Genomic DNA, 19,174 nt, shown 5'->3' on the forward strand with positions numbered 1-19,174 from the left:
CTCCACTAAAAGTGGGTGCCTTTAAAACTTTGAATACCTGTTAACCAAATCAACATACTAGGGATGAAGAGAAAAAGTTACCATGCGATGGTTGGTTTGGAAACTAGCACTGAGACAACCATAATGAGGGTTAACTCCCCGATGTGAGGTTGCTAGGGGCTCGCTCCACCTCCAATTATGTCACTTAAATGGAGCTTCCACATGCTGGGTAGAAAGCAAAGAGCTTATGGAAAGCTCTACCTCTACTCCATGCCTTCATGTATGCAAGAGGGATCTTGAGCAAGAGACAAGAAGAAGGGGGAGAGAAGACAAAGAAAGAATCATCTCCTACATGCACACACCCCAATCAAGTAGGCATGCATCAACCAATACAAGCTTACCACCATAGCCACAAGAGAGAGTGAGAGAGAAAGAAGGCAAGAATCAATTGTGATAATGGGATTTTCCCTTTTCATATTTCATAAATCACTTATATACATGAGCTCTCTTTCTACAATGGTTGGCCGCCCATTTACAATTAGGGGCCCAAAACCAACTTCCTAGCTCTATGTACACCTAGGCTCATTCCTATGTGACTAGCATTACACAAGTCGTAAGCTCGATCATCCCTTTTTTTTGCATTAAGCACTTAGTGCGATTACGTAACAATGGATTACAAGAAGCATAACCACACTTGAAAAATGATGTTAACCAGTGTGGTTAACATATCCCCCTCCCTAGTTCAGATCCGTCCTTGGCGCGCTGCTGGCAAGATTACTTGGCGGTGGTAGTAGATGGAGTAGGTGCGGATGAAGTCGAGCTGCGACTTGGGATGTGGGGGGATCGATGGAAGACCTTGTAGCTCATCCAAAAAGTGGTCTCCACATCATGTCTTCAAAGGTTTGTAGGCACAAGGTGGGTGTAACATACCCATCTTCACTAATAAAGAAATGTCCATGTAATTATGAGTTTTTATGGTATAAATATCAATGATTTTATTATTTGAGTCATTTCTACTTAGAATCTTCAAATTCTGAGCCCAAATTTAGAATCTGCGCGCGATTTTACCCTAATATAGGATTTTACAGCATCCAAAACGGACACCGGATCAAGCCTATACGCTAATTTCAATCATTTTAGTTAAAAAACGGCGACCTTTAAACCTTAATAAATGCACGACCGCACGTCCGATTGACGAACGGTCTGAACCCCTGCGACCAGGAGAACCTCCTGGACAAAAAACTTTTCGCCCCCCGGGGCGGTCCGACACGCAAATCGAGACGGGCGCTCCAAATTTGGGTACCCCGCCCCAAAATTCGGTCCGTACACACTTACTAGGACGCCCGTACAATGGCCGCCCAAGAACCAAAGGACGGCCGCCCACTGTATGGTCCACGCGTACCCGTAGGTGGACACCCAGACCAGATAAGGTACATGCGTACCACTCCTTTCCCAGACAACCGACACCGTACCTTTCCTCTAGACCCATGCAGGCCACTGATCCATAACCTTTGAAGGTACACCGTCCTCTCGTCCTTGCTTTGCGCAGCGCCCGTACCCTCACCCCTCAGCTATATAAACCCCCGGGGTGCTCCACAGACGGCACGCATTTCTGTGTAGTGTATGCCCTGTTGTGCCGCCGTCCGTCCCTGTGTAGCGTACTTGCTGCAAGTACAGCCGCCCTTGCAGCCACCCCTCTCACACCCCCTCATTTGGCTCTTTTCAGATAAGCCAATTTTCCTCCAACCCCCTCTTGCTAGAGGCTAGTGTCCTTAACTCTTCTCCCCCCCCCCCTGTGTGAATAGACTTACAGAGAGGCTTGCAGCAACCCCCTCTTGCTAGAGGCTAGTGTCCTTAACTCTTCTCCCCCCCCCCCTGTGTGAATAGACTTACAGAGAGGCTTGCAGCAACCCCTCCCAGCCCTCTCCTCGTTTTTGCCTTTGCCCTTAAGGACATCTCACAATTCCCCCCCCCCATTTGCGTAGACTTTAGTAAGGGTTTTTTGACTCAAGCGAGGGTTCGTGCGCCATATTCTTTTGCTCGTACGGTGAGCAAACAAACTCGGAATTCAGATCCGACTGAAGTGTTTCGATCGCAGCAGCGAGCTCTACAAGGCGACGCCTAAGATGGCCTCATCCCGGAGACGACAAAATATTGCCTGAAGAGGAGCACGTAACAACGAGATGGGGGGAGATGCGCCTAATGCGGCTCCAGTCCTCCCTTTTCAAGCCCCTCAAGGAAACGGTGGCCAGGTTAGCTTGGTTAATTTTCAAAAGAAGAGATTTCTCCTTAAATTAGTATTAATGAATGGTGTCTTTTTCTTTTAAAATGAGGACATAAAGATTATATGAAGTTATGTTGTATTCGATAAATTGCGTTGAAATTGTTATCTTCATGAACTGTGAATGCTATATTTAGTAAATTACATTGAAGTTGTTATCTTTAGAATTCAAGATTTTTTTTTGGCTTCAACGTTAACTCCGTTCCGTGCTTGTGTAGCCGGGCGGCGTCGTTAGCAAAGCCCGGGAACGGCCCAAGGTATCCCTCATACCTTTGGGAGAATAAGGATCGCCGATTGAGGCGAGAGATTATGAGGCTGCCTAGTTCTGAGGGCCCAGGCTAGTGCGGTAAATAAGCCCACCCTAGTGTGCAGACATCCCTCTGAGGGGCGGGAGGATCGAGCGATGGAGCCTGAGAGGGTGACAGGCCGGCTTGAGTCCTCGCCAGTGGCCGACGATGAGGTGTATGGTCCCGTAGGGTTTTGCCCAGCATGTAGAGGCTGGAAGGCCGAATTCTAGATCATCGACAGAATAAGAATAAGAGAGCCGGTTTAGCTTGTATGAAAATGGAATCATGTATAAACTTTTTATATAATTACATCTTGTCTTTGGTATGATTGTATTGTGTAAGAAGGCTGTTTTAACGAACCTTGTGAAGAAGGGCCCTAATTAAGGAATATGTTTATTTATGTCAAACAGTGTGGTAGTATTAATTATAAAACAAATTGATGCGTGAGTAGGGTGGAAAGTGGAAGGATGGAATGCCCTGACGGCACCATCCTACGGACGGCGGGTGGACCCGATTAGTCGGGTAGCTTTCCAATCGATTAAGTGAAAGCCCTACGTTAGATAGCTAGGTTCTTGGGCAACTCTATTCTAGAAGACTAGGCTAGCGGCGGCTGTGCCTTGCATAAGATGAGGAAAAAAGTGTTGTCTCTAGAAATCAAGTCTAGTAGTTGCCCAAATTTTTGATCAATTGCCCTATGGGTGATTTGATGTTTAGAAAATCACGCTTCCCCTGTGGGATAGAGCTAGGTCATACCTATGAATCATATCCTTGAATCTCTACAGGGTCAAGGTGTCGATGAATAGGAAATTTTTCCCAAGATAAGACTTAGCGAACTATCTTAAGTGTTTCTCCCAATTTTAAAAGGAGGGACCTTACAATTGGTATCAGAGCAAGTTTGGCTCCTAGGAATTACAGTTTAAGGTCTGTTTTGTAATAAATGTTTTACCTAACATAATGATAATTAGTAAAGACATCCTACTAAAACAAATAAGTTAAATTGATGTTTGAATGATTGTAGGAAGAGGAAGATGCCTACTCCAAATTTCTAGTTTTCCAGTGCATCTTCGAGACTGCTAGTCACTCCTCGAATTTTGAGTTCCACGACACCATGGTGCAGATATTAGAGAAGATATCCCTCCCTCATTTCTCTCGTATTCAGAGAGGATGGGGTAGAGATTTCTGGAGTCGTGGGCCGAGATACTTCTTCATCCGAGCAGATCAAATTGGAAACCTCACCACCGACCTTAAGCGGATTCGTTGGATTGAGAAGCTGAAGATGGTCCGCTTATTTTGGTTCGTCGGTACCCCCAGAGCCGACACCTCGGTGACTATAGATGGGGTTCGCATACCTCAGGATCGTTGGGTGTATGACAAAGTGATGCGGGTCTTACCTGCTGATAGAGTAGCGGTGTTGGGATCTACCCCAATCTAGAGTTTACCACCCTTACCATCAGTTTTTAGAGTCTTAGAAACTACAGCGGAACCCCCATATTTCACCTATGTGGACCGCTCTACCCTTATGTCATAGTTAAGCCTAGGAATTTCCCTTCATAGCAAATAAGACTGATTATAGTCTCAGAACTTTGTAATAAAACTTGTCCTTGTAAATATTTGGAAATAGAATAATTTCAATGTTTTACTCTCCAAAAATAAGCGTTGTGCAAATATGAATCTTGTAATCTTAAAATTGTTTTTACAATGATGGCCAGGATGACCACCCTCCACTTCCCAATGCGCTTTACACCGATACCCATGAGAAGAAGCTCCTGCTCAAGCAAATACAACCTCCCTCCTTTAAAGGAGAAGGTCCAAAGGTTGAGAAGGATGCTGAAGTCTGGATTGAGGCGATGGACTGCCGGTACTGGAGTAGCAAATCAGTCTATGCTTGCACGGTTTCGCCTCACTGGAGATGCTAAACTCTGGTGGAAACAGTGGTGCCGTGACAAGGAAGTCACCGAGCATTCTCAAACGTGGGAAGACATCAAGCAGGCAGTGAAGGAAAGATATCTTCCTCCATCCCATGAGTCCATAAAGATGAATGAGTTTTTTAGTCTTAGACAGTGCATCTTAACTCTTGAGGACTACTATTCCAAATTTATTACCCTTCGGAAGTATGCCCCAGCTATGACTACTTCCCAGCAAGTGGCTCGTTTCTGCCAAGGGCTAAATGAACCCCTAGATTCCCGCCTTGAAGCAATGAGGCCAAGCACATTACAGGATGCTCTCATACGAGCTAAGCCCCTTGTGAAAGAAATGAAGGCTAACAAACCGAAGAATCAAAAGAGATCTTACCCTGACGCAAACCTTAGGGATCAACCCTACAAGAAACCTCAACAGAATTTTCCCTACTACAACAGAGGGCGACAAGGCAACTCTTTTGCCCCCCGCTCGTATGCTACTTCTTCCAGAGAAGGCCCTCTGTGTTTTGAGTGCAATGAGCCGGGACACTTTAGAGCCAACTGTCCCAAGATGGCAACATCATTTCCCCAAGGTAACAGAGGAAATCAAGGCCGTGGAACCCCTACCCACCAAGGTGCAAGAGGCAGTGGCCGTGGCAGAGGCCGCGGAGGAATAGTTTCTAGAACTGCCTGTGTTATAAGTGAAGAACCGACCTTGGAGACGGTTGAAGAAGAGCGCGCCACCGTCCATGCGGCAGTAGAACACCAAGGTCCGAATAAACAATTTGGTGTAATCCAAACCCCCGCCACTCATCACGGTAAGCCATTTCAGCTTTTGATTGATTGTGGCAGTACCCATTCATTCCTTTCTCCTAGGTGCTTGCAAAAATTAAACTTGAGTCAAAAAACAGCTAGAAAAATGATTGTAGAGTTAGCCAGTGGGAAAGAAGTAGTATCTCACCACTCTATAGGAAACCTTGATTTTGAGCTGGGTAATGAGCAAACTCATGGTCACTTTAGAGTCTTGCCACTAGGAATTTATGATGGAATCCTTGGGATGGATTGGTTAATTGCAAACAAAGCTAGCATTCATTGTAACCAGGGGAGTATCACTTTTGAAAATGAGCATGGCCAAGTAATATCTGTTCAGGGAACCATAGGAAAACCTAAGTCTAGGGTAGTCAGGGCAAAACATCTTCTCAAGGGGACACGTAAGGGTCAGCAAGTTTTCTTAGTTAAACTCAACAAAGTCATTGAACCTAGTATGGAGACAGAACCCTCTTGGCTCCAAGAATTCTCTGACATCTTCCCTGACGAGCTTACAAGGTTACCGCCTCCTCGAGAAGTCGACCATGAAATCAAGGTGATCCCTGGAGCTCAACCCGTCTCAAAAACTCCCTATAAAATGTCCCTTCCTGAAGCCATTGAACTTAAGGAGCAACTTTCCCAACTCATTAAACAAGGATTTGTACGCCCCAGTAGCTCTCCGTGGGGAGCACCTCTTCTTTTCCAAAAAAAGAAGGACGGGACTCTCCACCTCTGCATAGATTATCGAGGGCTAAATCAAGTCACTGTCAAGAATAAGTATCCTATCCCTCGCATCGATGAACTTCTTGACAGGCTTCATGGGGCCAAAGTCTTCTCAAAAATAGATTTGAGGTCTGGTTACTATCAGATCAAAGTCAAGGAAGCAGATATACCCAAAACAGCCTTCAATACCCGTTATGGCTACTATGAGTTTACTGTAATGTCATTCGGGTTAACCAATGCTCCTGCAACCTTCAACCGCCTAATGCAAGATATATTCCGCCCGTACTTGGATGAGTTTGTGCTTGTTTTCTTTGATGACATCCTGATCTACTCCAAATCAATGGAAGAGCATGAAGAGCATGTGCGTAGAGTTCTGCAATTGCTACGCAGACACAAACTCTATGCCAAGAAGAGCAAATGTACCTTCTTTACTCATCAAATTGAGTATCTTGGATTCATCGTCTCCAAGGATGGCATCTCAGTAGACCCCGCCAAGGTCAAGGATATTCTAGAATGGCCACCCCCTAAATCAGTTCGTGAAGTTCGTGGATTCTTGGGAATCACGGGTTGGTATAGGAGTTTTATCAAAGATTATGCCTTGGTAGCTGCACCCTTGACAGATCTTCTTAAGAAGGATTGCAAAATAGTGTGGCTGCCAATCCATCAAAACAGCTTTGATCAGCTGAAAGTCATTATTACTTCTACCCCAGTCTTAAAGCTTCCTGATTTCTCCAAGGAATTTGAAGTGGTTACCGATGCTAGTAGTCTAGCACTTGGTGGTGTCTTAGGCCAAGAAGGCAGACCAGTCGCTTATACTTCCCGCAAGCTGAAGCAATATGAAGCAAACTATGCCACCCATGATTTGGAACTCTTAGCAGTTGTTCATTGCCTCAAATTATGGAGACATTATCTCTTGGGAGGTAAATTCCAGCTTGTAAACTGACCACAAAAGTCTAAAGTGGATCTTCACCCAGCCTAACCTCAACATGCGACAAAGGAGATGGATTGAAATTCTACAAGAATATGATTTCGACATCAAATTCCGCCCTGGGAAAGATAATGTGGTAGCTGATGCACTTAGCCGCAAATCTTTCTTGAATGCAATTTCAATGCCAAATAATCCCATACTGGTCAAGGTGGAAGAAGTCTTATCTCATGACCCAGATTATCAGAGGATGATAAAGTTAGTAGAAGAAGGGGGACATTCAGAGAAGGAGAAGAATCTAATCAAGGGATACTCCACTCATGAAGGAAGCCTCTACTTCAATCCTCACAGGCTATGTATCCCTAAGGATCCTGCTTTAAAGAAACTAATCCTCCATGAAGCTCATGATAGCCCTGCTGCTCTGCAGGACACCCAGGTCATGATAGCCCTGCTGTGCTGCAGGACACCCAGGTTATGCAAAAACATTAAATGCGGTAAGAAGGAGCTTTCATTGGGCAGGCTTGAAAAATGATGTGCTTCGGTACTTGAAACAATGTCTCTCATGCCAAAGGATCAAAGCTGAAAGGTTCAAGATGCCTGGAAAGCTTCAACCCTTAGATATTACCCAAATGAAGTGGGAGTGCATTAGTATGGATTTTGTCACAAGTCTCCCCACTGTTCAAGGAGGATATGACTCCATTCTAGTAGTAGTGGACTTACTTACCAAAGTAGCTCACCTTATACCAGCAAAGAAGACCTTCAAAGCTTCTGATGTTGCTCGAATATTCATCAAGGAAGTCCTCAAACTTCATGGTCTCCCAAAAAGGATAGTAAGTGATCGGGATTCTGACTTCACCTCAAAATTCTGGCAGTCTTTATTTCAAGCTCTGGGGACTCAACTTTGCTTTAGCACAGCTTATCATCCAGAGACCGATGGCCAGACTAAGAGAGTCAATCAAGTAATTGAAGACATTCTCAGAGCATACTATGGACGGGAACCCAGAAGGTGGATTCAATACCTTCCTCTGGGAGAATTTGCCTACAATGCGTCTTATCATCAAAGCATAGGAATGTCACCATTCAAAGCACTCTATGGGCAAGAATGCTTGTCTCCTCTAAATTTCTCTGATCTGACCATAAGAGTTGAGGCATCCAGGAAAATGCTCGAAGAGATGGAGGAACAAACCAAGGCTATCCAAAAGGATATTAAAGCTGCCCAAGATCGACAAAAGCATTATGCTGACAACAAGAGGTCTGAAAGGATCTTCAAGGAAGGAGACAAAGTTCTTCTACGAGTGCGACCCAAACGAAGTTCTCTATCACTTGGGAAATATAAGAAGCTCAGCCCTAGGTATTGTGGTCCTTATACAGTTATCAAGTGTCTAGGTAAAAGTGCCTATAAACTCCAACTCCCAGCCCATATCAAAGTCCATAATGTATTTCATGTAAGTTTGTTAAAGCCATATGTCCCCAGTCTCGATCATATTCTTGATGATGAACAAATTGTAATCCCTACTCAAGGAGTCCTTGAATTACAGCCCAGTAGCATCATAGATTCTAGGGAAAGGCAACTCTGAAATAGAACTCTTGTAGAACATCTAGTTCAGTGGAAAGATTACCCTGAAGAGGATGCAACTTGGGAAGATGAAGCTACACTCTTAAAGGATTATTCCCAATTCATGACGAGATGAGGACATCTCGATTTCTTTAAGGGGGGAAGGATGTAACATACCCATCTTCACCAATAAAGAAATGTCCATGTAATTATGAGTTTTTATGGTATAAATATCAATGATTTTATTATTTGAGTCATTTCTACTTAGAATCTTCAAATTCTGAGCCCAAATTTGGAATCTGTGCGCGATTTTACCCTAATATAGGATTTTACAGCATCCAAAACGGACACCGGATCAAGCCTATACGTTAATTTCAATCATTTTAGTTAAAAAACGGCGACCTTTAAACCTTAATAAATGCACGACCGCACGTCCGATTGACGAACGGTCTGAACCCCTGCGACCAGGAGAACCTCCCGGACAAAAAAAAAATTTCGCCCCCGAGGCGGTCCGGCACGCAAATCGAGGCGGGTGCCCCAAATTTGGATATCTCGCCCCAAAATTTGGTCCGTACACACTTACTAGGATGCCCGTACAATGGCCGCGCAAGAACCAAAGGACGGCCGCCCACTGTATGGTCTACGCATACCCGTAGAGGTGGACACCCAGACAAAATAAGGTACATGCGTACCACTCCTTTCCCAGACAACCGACACCGTACCTTTCCTCTAGACCCATGCAGGCCACTGATCCATAACCTTTGAAGGTACACCGTCCCTTCGTCCTTGCTTTGCGCAGCACCCGTACCCTCACCCCTCAGCTATATAAACCCCCGGGGTGCTCCACAGACGGCACGCATTTCTGTGTAGCGTATGCCCTGTTGTGCCGCCGTCCGTACCGCCATCCGTCCCTGTGTAGCGTACTTGCTGCAAGTACAGCCACCCCTCTCACACCCCCTCATTTGGCTCTTTTCAGATAAGCCAATTTTCCTCCAACCCCCTCTTGCTAGAGGCCAGTGTCCTTAACTCTTCTCCCCTCCCCCCCCCCCGTGTGAATAGACTAACAGAGAGGCTTGCAGCAACCCCTCCTAGCCCTCTCCACGTTTTTGCCTTTGCCCTTAAGGACATCTCACAATTCCCCCCCCCCATTTACGTGGACTTTAGTAAGGGTTTTTTGACTCAAGCGAGGGTTCGTGCGCCATATTCTTTTGCTCGTACGGTGAGCAAACAAACTCGGAATTCAGATCCGACTGAAGCGTTTCGATCGCAGCAGCGAGCTCTACAAGGCGACGCCTAAGATGGCCTCATCCCGGAGACGACAAAATATTGCCTGAAGAGGAGCACGTAACAACGAGATGGGGGGAGATGCGCCTAATGCGGCTCCAGTCCTCCCTTTTCAAGCCCCTCAAGGAAACGGTGGCCAGGTTAGCTTGGTTAATTTTCAAAAGAAGAGATTTCTCCTTAAATTAGTATTAATGAATGGTGTCTTTTTCTTTTAAAATGAGAACATAAAGATTATATGAAGTTATGTTGTATTCGATAAATTGCGTTGAAATTGTTATCTTCATGAACTGTGAATGCTATATTTAGTAAATTACATTGAAGTTGTTATCTTTAGAATTCAAGATTTCTTTTTTGGCTTCAACGCTAACTCCGTTCCGTGCTTGTGTAGCCGGGCGGCGTCGTTAGCAAAGCCTGGGAATGGCCCAAGGTATCCCTCATACCTTTGGGAGAATAAGGATCGCTGATTGAGGCGAGAGATTATGAGGCTGCCTAGTTCTGAGGGCCCAGGCTAGTGCGGTAAATAAGCCCACCCTAGTGTGCAGACATCCCTCTGAGGGGCGGGAGGATCGAGCGATGGAGCCTGAGAGGGCGACAGGCCGGCTTGAGTCCTCGCGAGCGGCGGCCGACGATGAGGTGTATGGTCCCGTAGGGTTTTGCCCAGCATGTAGAGGCTGGAAGGCCGAATTCTAGATCATCAGCAGAATAAGAATAAGAGAGCTGGTTTGGCTTGTATGGAAATGGAATCATGTATAAACTTTTTATATAATTACATCTTGTCTTTGGTATGATTGTATTGTGTAAGAAGGCTGTTTTAACGAACCTTGTGAAGAAGGGCCCTAATTAAGGAATATGTTTATTTATGTCAAACAGTGTGGTAGTATTAATTAGAAAACAAATTGATGCGTGAGTAGGGTGGAAAGTGGGAGGATGGAATGCCCTGACGGCACCATCCTACGGACGGCGGGTGGACCCGATTAGTCAGGTAGCTTTCCAACAGATTAAGTGAAAGCCCTACGTTAGATAGTTAGGTTCTTGGGCAACTCTATTCTAGAAGACTAGGCCGGCTGTGCCTTGCATAAGATGAGGAAAAAAGCGTTGTCTCTAGAAATCAAGTCTAGTAGTTGCCCAAATTTTTGATCAATTGCCCTATGGGTGATTTGATGTTTAGAAAATCACGCTTCCCCTGCGGGATAGAGCTAGGTCATACCTATGAATCGTATCCTTGAATCTCTACAGGGTCAAGGTGTCGATGAATAGGAAATTTTTCCCAAGATAAGACTTAGCGGACTATCTTAAGTGTTTCTCCCAATTTTAAAGGGAGGGACCTTACAGTGGGCATCCATTGGATGCGCTCATAGTAGCCGAATAATTGCTTTAGAGTGAGGCCTTTGTTAAGGTTAAAGAGGAGCCTTGAATGCCTTTGTGGTTGTGGTTTCAATCCAGGAAGGCTTCCAATAGGGTAATGATAAGGTGGAAGAAACGGATGGTAACCACAATTTTGGGATCATGCACTTGCTTATATCTGATAAGGCATGGATCTTCTTGAGCATAGTTGCCTTGGTGCAGGGGATCTGGGATGTCGGTGGGGAGAACCATGGAAAGTTGTGTGTGGCTGAGGATTCTTTGCTTGATCTTTGTGGAAGAGGTCCCAATCCTCCCAGCATCGGTAGAGGATGGGTAGATAGGTGGGATTGATGTGGCACCTTACAATACCACTCAGACAAAAGACTTGAGAAGAAAGGTCCAATGCCAAGTAGGCTGCTTTTGTTGATAAGTTTGAACGTGATGGAGCGAGCAGTGGTGGAGGGGGATCATTAGTACTTAGCTCATTTATGATGTGGGTGTTGGTGCTTCCATATACTATGCTTGGTGTCCAAGTAGGGCCATACGACATGGATACAGTCATTCACCCTGGTGATGGGGGCTTCTTAGAGTTGTTGATCAAGAAATATGTTGATTGATTGCTCGAACTCCATGTGATCTAATGGATTGTGCTAGTTGAGGGGTTTAAGGGGTGGATCCAACTCTTCATTATCTTGATTTGGGAGTGGGGGGGTTTCACCTTCCTACAGAGTTGTGGGGGAAGGGAAGTCACGAAGAGGGGGGGGTGATTGGGATGAGGGTGGAGGGGCTTCGACATAGAAGGTACCGTGGACAAGGGTTATAGTAAAGAGAAGGGGGGGGCTTGTCGATGTTGCAGGTATATTTGGAAGGTTTAGGGGAAGTACCAATTGGAGTTGGAGGGTGGGAGTTAGGGGGGTGTTGGTGATTGAGGCAAAGTAGGTAGGTGAGGGGGTGTAGAGGATTGTGAGCAAAAAGAGAGAAAGGGTGGTTCTTGGGGGTGGTGGGGGTGGTTGTGGGAATTGGAACTGGGTTGGGAGGAGTGAAAGGGGGGGGGTTGATGTGAAGGAGAAGAGGGTGCGGGTGCCTCACTGGGGGTTTCTGGGAGCCTCTCCCTCCGTCTTGATCATCGTCATTGTTGGAGGAGGTATTATCAGGGCCCTTTGGTGTGGAAGAATTGCCAGGCATTGTCAACTTCTCGGGGGGTGAAGTTTAGGGGATAGGCCACATGGGAATCATTGAACTACATGATCCCAGTGACTAGGATGACTTAGAGTTGAAGATGGTAGCAGTGGTAGAGGATAAGGAGTCCTTCGGGGGTGTATGGGGGGAGCTCGTTCTAGCATAGTAGAGGGACTTGTATGCTGCGTAGATGATCTCCCAGCCCATGTGGTGGAGGAAGAATAGGGCGTCATCAACGTGGGAGGAGGAGTAGGGATATGGTCAAAGCCCATTGGGGATGGCAAGGTCAATGGCATCTTCTGTGGCATTGGGTTGCCCAAATCGAAGTAAGTGGGTCCAATTGAAGAGATTAGCTTGGAGGGGGTGGACAGGGAAATCAAAGAGGGTGGTTGGTTGTGTGAAGGAAAGTTGGCCTTGAAAGAAGAGAGTGGTGCGAGAAAGGAGATGGAGGTGGTGGGGAGCTTGGTGAGGATATATGAGAATGTGGAGGTGGAGATAGGCTCATTGAGGAAGATATCATGCTGGAGGAGGTTAAGGCAGATAGCTCAAAAGTTAAGATCTAGGAGATGGTTTGGGTTATGGGGAGGGATGGCCAAGTGGGGAGCTCGGTGGCAGTTTCCACCATTAGCGTGTCTACCTTCTTCTCGACTGTGCTAGGGATAGGGCTACAGGGGGTGGGTGGGGGTGGGGGTTGGATGTCCTGGGCCACGACATCTTGGAGCTGAGTCTCCTTATAATGTGGGGCACCTTCTACGACTTCCTTGTATTGTTGGAAGGTGAGGTGATGGTGCGGTTATCAACTTCTATGCAGGCCACTCTTTGCTATTGAAGGTTATGGGTTTTAATTTTGGAGAGGGGAGAGGGCATGGAGAGATTGCTATTCGGCTCGAACAAGCAACTTGAGGACATTGCTTGTGAGTTCTTCCTCTAGTCCAATTCTTAAACTAGGTATCAACAAGAACTCCATAGGCATGATCGCTTTAGTACCATAGGTTAAACTGAAGGGTGTTGCATTTGTGGCTACCTTCTAGTAGGATGTGGGATATGCCATTAGGAATTTTTTGGACCCAAAGAGGCCTCTTGGATTAACTTTTGATTAGGAATGGACTAATAGGAAGAGAGCTGGGTACACATTTTTGACTTCTTTGACCCTAGGGGCCCTAGGCTTTGGTTTGCTAATGGGGCCTAATTACTACTCTTGCCCCCCTACCTCTTGGGCCCAAACTTAGAGGTCCCCCCACCTAGAATCGCGCAAATTAAAAACCCTAAAAATTAAAAATTTTTAATTTTTTCCCAAAAGTGTGTTTTCCCTCTCAAACCTCCCCCCAACATACTCTAGGTTTGGAAAGCTCATTTTGAACCTCTTTCTTCCCTCTTCTAAGCTCTCCATTGCTGTAGAAACTCCATACCTCTCAAGCTCTCCCTCCTTGTCAAGCTCCCTCGGTCTCAAGCTCCCTCTCCCTCTTTCTTCCTTTTCTAAGCTCTCCATTGCTATAGAAACTCAATCCCTCTCAATCTCTCCCTCCTTCTCAAGCTCTCTCCCTCTCAATCTCCCTCTCTCTCTCTCTCTCAAGATCCCTCCCTCTCCATTGCTGTGCAGAAACTCTATCCCTCTTTAGTCTACTCTAGGTTCTGGAAGCCTATTCTCAAACTCTAACTCTTTCCATTGCTGCACTGAAAACCCTGAACTTTCTCTCCTTTCCACTCCTATGTTGTAAAACAAGATTTTCTTTTCCCTTCTTCTCTTTTCTTACCACCACCATGGCCTCTTCCAGTAATGTGAGAAGACCTAGGGAGAAGGTGGAAGAGCTTGTGCTGCATAACACAAGATATGAGAATGGATTTTGGGCTCCAAGAAGATTTAGGGTTGGGGCTTGGGTCTACATGCAGCAAGCTCTAAGGGACGAGTGCGTCAACTAGGGAATATGCTACATCATTGGAAGGGGCGGCTACAAGGCTTCAAGCATACTAAGAAGGAAGACTGGTTACCATAGTGCAACATGTGTATACCCTTCGAGACCTGTACATTCAAGGCCAACGACCCAGGTTTCCTTCAAATTGTCAGTGTAACATAAACATAGCTTTAACAACATGCTAATATTGGATTTTTTGTTTCAAATTTTCTTATGATTCTCCATTTTCTTATGTCTCTCTGCAAATATTTTCCCCTCTAATTATGTTGAGGAACAACCACTCCAAAGCCTCACTGGAGTTTTCTATGCTATGCATGCATCCATTGGAGAGGCAATGTTTGTATCTCAAAGCCCAAGTGATCTTGTACAGAATAATATCTTTTTCTTTTCTCACTCATATTTTGTAGAAAAAAAACCAGGTTTATTTGGCAAGCTAGAAGAGATCCCCAACCCCCCTCTTAACAATCCCGAATGGCCCAAACCTGATGCTTGGACCATCTTATGCTTAAAGTTTAAGATGGTAAGTGATATCAAGACATCACTCAAGTTTTCAAAGGCATCTAGGTCAGTAGGGCTAAATTGGTTTTGTCCTTTACATGTTTTTGTGCACATGTTCAATTCCATGTGAATGCACCAAACAAAAACAATGTATATTTGTAAGGAGGTACGGTCTGACCTCATTCAAGGATTATTAGGAGAGGGTTGGGAGGTTAATGAAGGGATCACATCAAGGTGATGTGTACAAGTGCAATGTAGTAGATTCTACAGTGTCTTTCAGGTTCTTGAAGGCACGCTCTATTTTGTACATGCGTCTGCACTACCAAAGATGGATGCAAAAGCACGGGACATGGATCCCACTTCAAGCCTCAAAAGAAGAAATTATGCCTATTGAGGTAGCTGTGATGATGCAAAATGGATGGATTGAGTGAGTGGCACAGCCAGCAAGCGCTAGAGCGCAGACCTGCATCAACACTTTAGCATCATGGGCTTTGACAATGTGGAAGACTCAAGTTTCAAGTTGATAATGAGAACAAAGGTATATTTGATTCCACTACATGTCTAGAATTAACCCTTACACTTTCTGGTTACTGTGCCACTTTCTATATTTTTACAGATTGGGAAGCGTAAGGAGGGGACAACCATGGTGTCAGAATCATGGCAAATGGGGGACCTTGAATTTTCAGAAGGTGCATAGCCCTACCAACAGTAGGCATGTGGAAGAGCTTGAAGATGAACTGAGTATATGGGAAAATAGCCTCTATTTTGATGCACGTGAGTAGCAAGAGTTTCAGGATCGAGGTGAAGGCAATGACAAGCTTTCAAGTCAACAAGGAGATGGGGATCAACATGAAGTAAATGTCACAAGAGGGGCAAAAAATGAAGACATTATAACAATTTTAGATTAGATGACATGCTTGTAATTTTGTAGCAGGCTCTTTTTTAACCAATCTTTATTTAATTAAAATCTTAATATTTTTGCAAACTGTATTTTTTTTGTCTAGCGGTCTAGTGTGAAATGGCCAAACTTTAAATTCTATAAATAGCCAAAGGTGCCTTCTTTCTCATTTTCATGCGATAGAACCAAGCATGAGCTCACACTATCTCTTTACATTCACATGGCTACCCACTTTGACAATTCCTCTCCACCACCCCGTGGCGCAGGCAAGAGGGAGCTCTTTGTCATGTTCTCTCATGAAGTTGACTTTGAAAAGTTAGTCGCCCTTGCGTCCCAACATTATGAGACACGCAGATCGCATACATGGAGCAATACTTGGCTCCCCACTCCATCTCCTTTTCCCATTGCCCCAATGATTGATGAGTGCCTGTTGAGCTGCTTAAGTACATTCAACAATATGCCCGCCCCTACATCCAGCGCCTTGAACGCTTCATCGACATCTGCAATCAAAGGAAAAATCAAAATATTTGGCCCTTTCCCAACCTCTTCACCTCCTGCTTAAGTACATTCAACAATATGCCCGGCCCTACATCCAGCGCCTTGAACGCTTCATCGATATCTGCATCCCCGCAGGAGCTTACTGTACCTTCAATAAGCAGGAGGTGAAGAGGTTGGGATAGGGCCAAATATTTTTATTTTTCCTTTGATTGCAGAGGGTGGTTGAAATTGACGCATTTGCTGGGAGAGGCGACGGCAGCAGAGACCAGGCCAAGGTCCATGGACAGGATGCTACGTTGGCACACTATCTTGGTCGACTTCCTGTGGATGGCATCGCCATTATCCATAGGGACTACACCCCTCAATCTGCCTTCACTCTCTTCTTTTTGAAAGCCCTCTCTAAGGTGCTCTGTGTAGCCTCTATGGCACAGAGCACCAAATGTATAGTTCTGATTAAAAAATCCCTTGCCTTTGATGTTTTTGGTTCTGGATTTAGGGGTAAGCTTTTTGCTCGTATAGGTATAGCCAAAAGCATAGGCATAGAGGATCCTCAAGAAATAGCCGAATCACTCCTTGAGCACACTCTACCCAATAACAAGAGAAGGAAGCTCAATCTTGTAAGTGTAAAGATGATGTATCACTTCTTATTATGAATACAATACAATTTTTGCAAACTTATTTTCATCAAGTATATCATTGTTTTTTCTAGTTTGTACCATCAATGTTTTTGTGAATGCATCAGAAATGACCCTAAGAGCCTGGGGGAGCAGTGCCAGAATAGTGCAAATTTTGAGCCTGCACCGCTGCTATAGAGCCTAGATTTGCACTGTTTTGGCACAGCTTCCCCAGCCCTTCAAGAGCAATTCTGATGTATTGGATGACAAATAATGTATTTTTACACATGATTAAAGGTATTTTTATCTTGTAAATTACTGTTTCTCATAATCAATGTACTCAACTTGATTATAAATGCATCAAAAATGATTCTGAGTGGCTGGGGGAGCAGTGCCAGAACAGTGTGAATTTTGAGCCTGCACCGCTACTATAGAGCCCGAATTTGCACTGTTCTGGCATAGCTTTCCCAGCCCTCCAGGAGCAATTCTAATGCATTGGATGATAAATAATGTATTTTTATACATGATTAAAGGTTTTTTTATTTTTTAAATTACTATTTTTATAATTAATGTACTCAACTTCATTATAAATGCATGAGAAATGATCTTGAGTGGCTGGGGGAGTAGTGCCAGAATAGTGTGAATTTTGAGCCTGCACCGTCACTGCCTGTAGAGTCTAAATTTGCACTGTTGTGGCATAGCTTCCCCACTCCTCCAGGAACAATTCGGATGTATTGGATAACAAACAATGTAATTTTACACATGATTAAAGCTGTTTTTATCTTATAAACTAATGTTTCTCATAATTAGTGTACTCAACTTCATTATAAATGCATCAAAAATGATCCTGAGTGGCTGGGGGAGCAGTGCCAGAATAGTGTAAATTTTGAGCCTGTACCGCCGCTACTACAGAGCCTAAATTTGCACTGTTCTAGCATAGCTTCCCAGTCCTCCAGGAGCAATTCTGATGCATTGGATGACAAACAATGTAATTGTACACATGATTAAAGCTGTTTTTATCTTATAAACTACTGTTTCTCACAATTAGTATACTCAACTTCATTATAAATGCATCAAAAATGATCCTGAGTGGCTGGGGGAGCACTGCCAGTGTAAGACTCCTCCCCAGCCTCTCAGGATGTCCAGTATCTTCCCCTGTAATCAATCCCCTCTTCAAAAATATAAAAGATCTTGTTTTTGCCTGTTTTGGCCTAGAGAGAGAAAATATTCTAGAAAGAGGTTATTTAGATTTTGAATATTTTTGGATTAAAAAATTTCTCATCTTATTAATATAAGTTCCCCTGAAACAGAAGTTCAAAAAGATTTCCAAAAGGTGCATTAGAAATCAAGTATAATCTGCTCAAGAGGCCTTATCCTCAGGGTCAAGATTTTTTCGAAATTTTAAATTAAGGTTCCTATGGGCCAATAAGATCAATCCATGTGTGGGGAAGAGATAAATCCAAATTGTAAAAGAAAAATACCCAAAAAATGAGTAAATGCTCACATAAGATGAAGAGTTGACTATGTACAAGGGTTATTAGTAAAAAACTATGAGTATTACTAAAAAAATGAGATATTTTGGGTATAATAATTCCTTTTTGAAACATGTGTAAGGAAGGGGAGTCCCTTCAAGGAGACGCCTACTTCACATGCTTGAATGAGTTTTAAACTCAAAAATAATGTGATATTTTTATCTCTCTTCTCTCTTGGATCAAACTGGATCAAACCGGATCAAACCGAATCAAAACCGAATAAAAAAGGAACCAAACTAGGTCCAAATCTAGTCCAAACCAGATCAAACTGGATCAAACCGAATAAAAAAGGAACCAAACTAGGTCTAAATCTAGTCCAAATTCAACCAAACTGAATCTGGAAAATTCTAGAAATCAGTTGGTCTTGGTTAGAGCCTCCCTCTCCTATAAATAGAACTTGAGCCCTTTGTAAAAAAATAGGAGAGTTATACTATGCCAGAATTATGCTGAAATAATGATAATTTTTAGTATTCTCTAAAATCCTCTTCAAATTGAAGAAATTGAAGCTTCCCTCCTTCTTCAATCTCCATTGGTGACTCCATCAACACACCAAACCAATTGATTGGTTGGGGGCCTCTACCGTGATCAAAGAATCAAGCAATTTGTAAGGTGAAGTGTGAATTTTGATCTTTTTTCATAATTTCTCAACGTTTCTCTCTTCTCAACCCCTCTCAAGATTGAGAAGCTTAATTGGAATGGCTTTTTAATGCTATTGAAGTTAGTTGATGAATGGTAGTAAGGAAATACATAAATTCCCATTTATGCTTAATTTTAATGGTTTTTATGATTTTTGTCTTCTCTAAAATGAAAATGATGTTATGCCTCATTTAAAAATTTAAAAAAGGCATTCCCCTCTCTCTTTAGTAAATCCAACCATTCTTTATCCTAGATGAATCATTAATGGATAAAATCAAGTTTCTCATAATGTTTCTCTTAAATTAGTAGAAATTGTTTACATT

The sequence above is a fragment of the Cibotium barometz genome, chromosome 20 (assembly GCF_041138505.1).
Source record: "Cibotium barometz isolate CiBa-2024 chromosome 20, ASM4113850v1, whole genome shotgun sequence".
NCBI classification, from domain to species: Eukaryota; Viridiplantae; Streptophyta; class Polypodiopsida; order Cyatheales; family Cibotiaceae; genus Cibotium; species Cibotium barometz.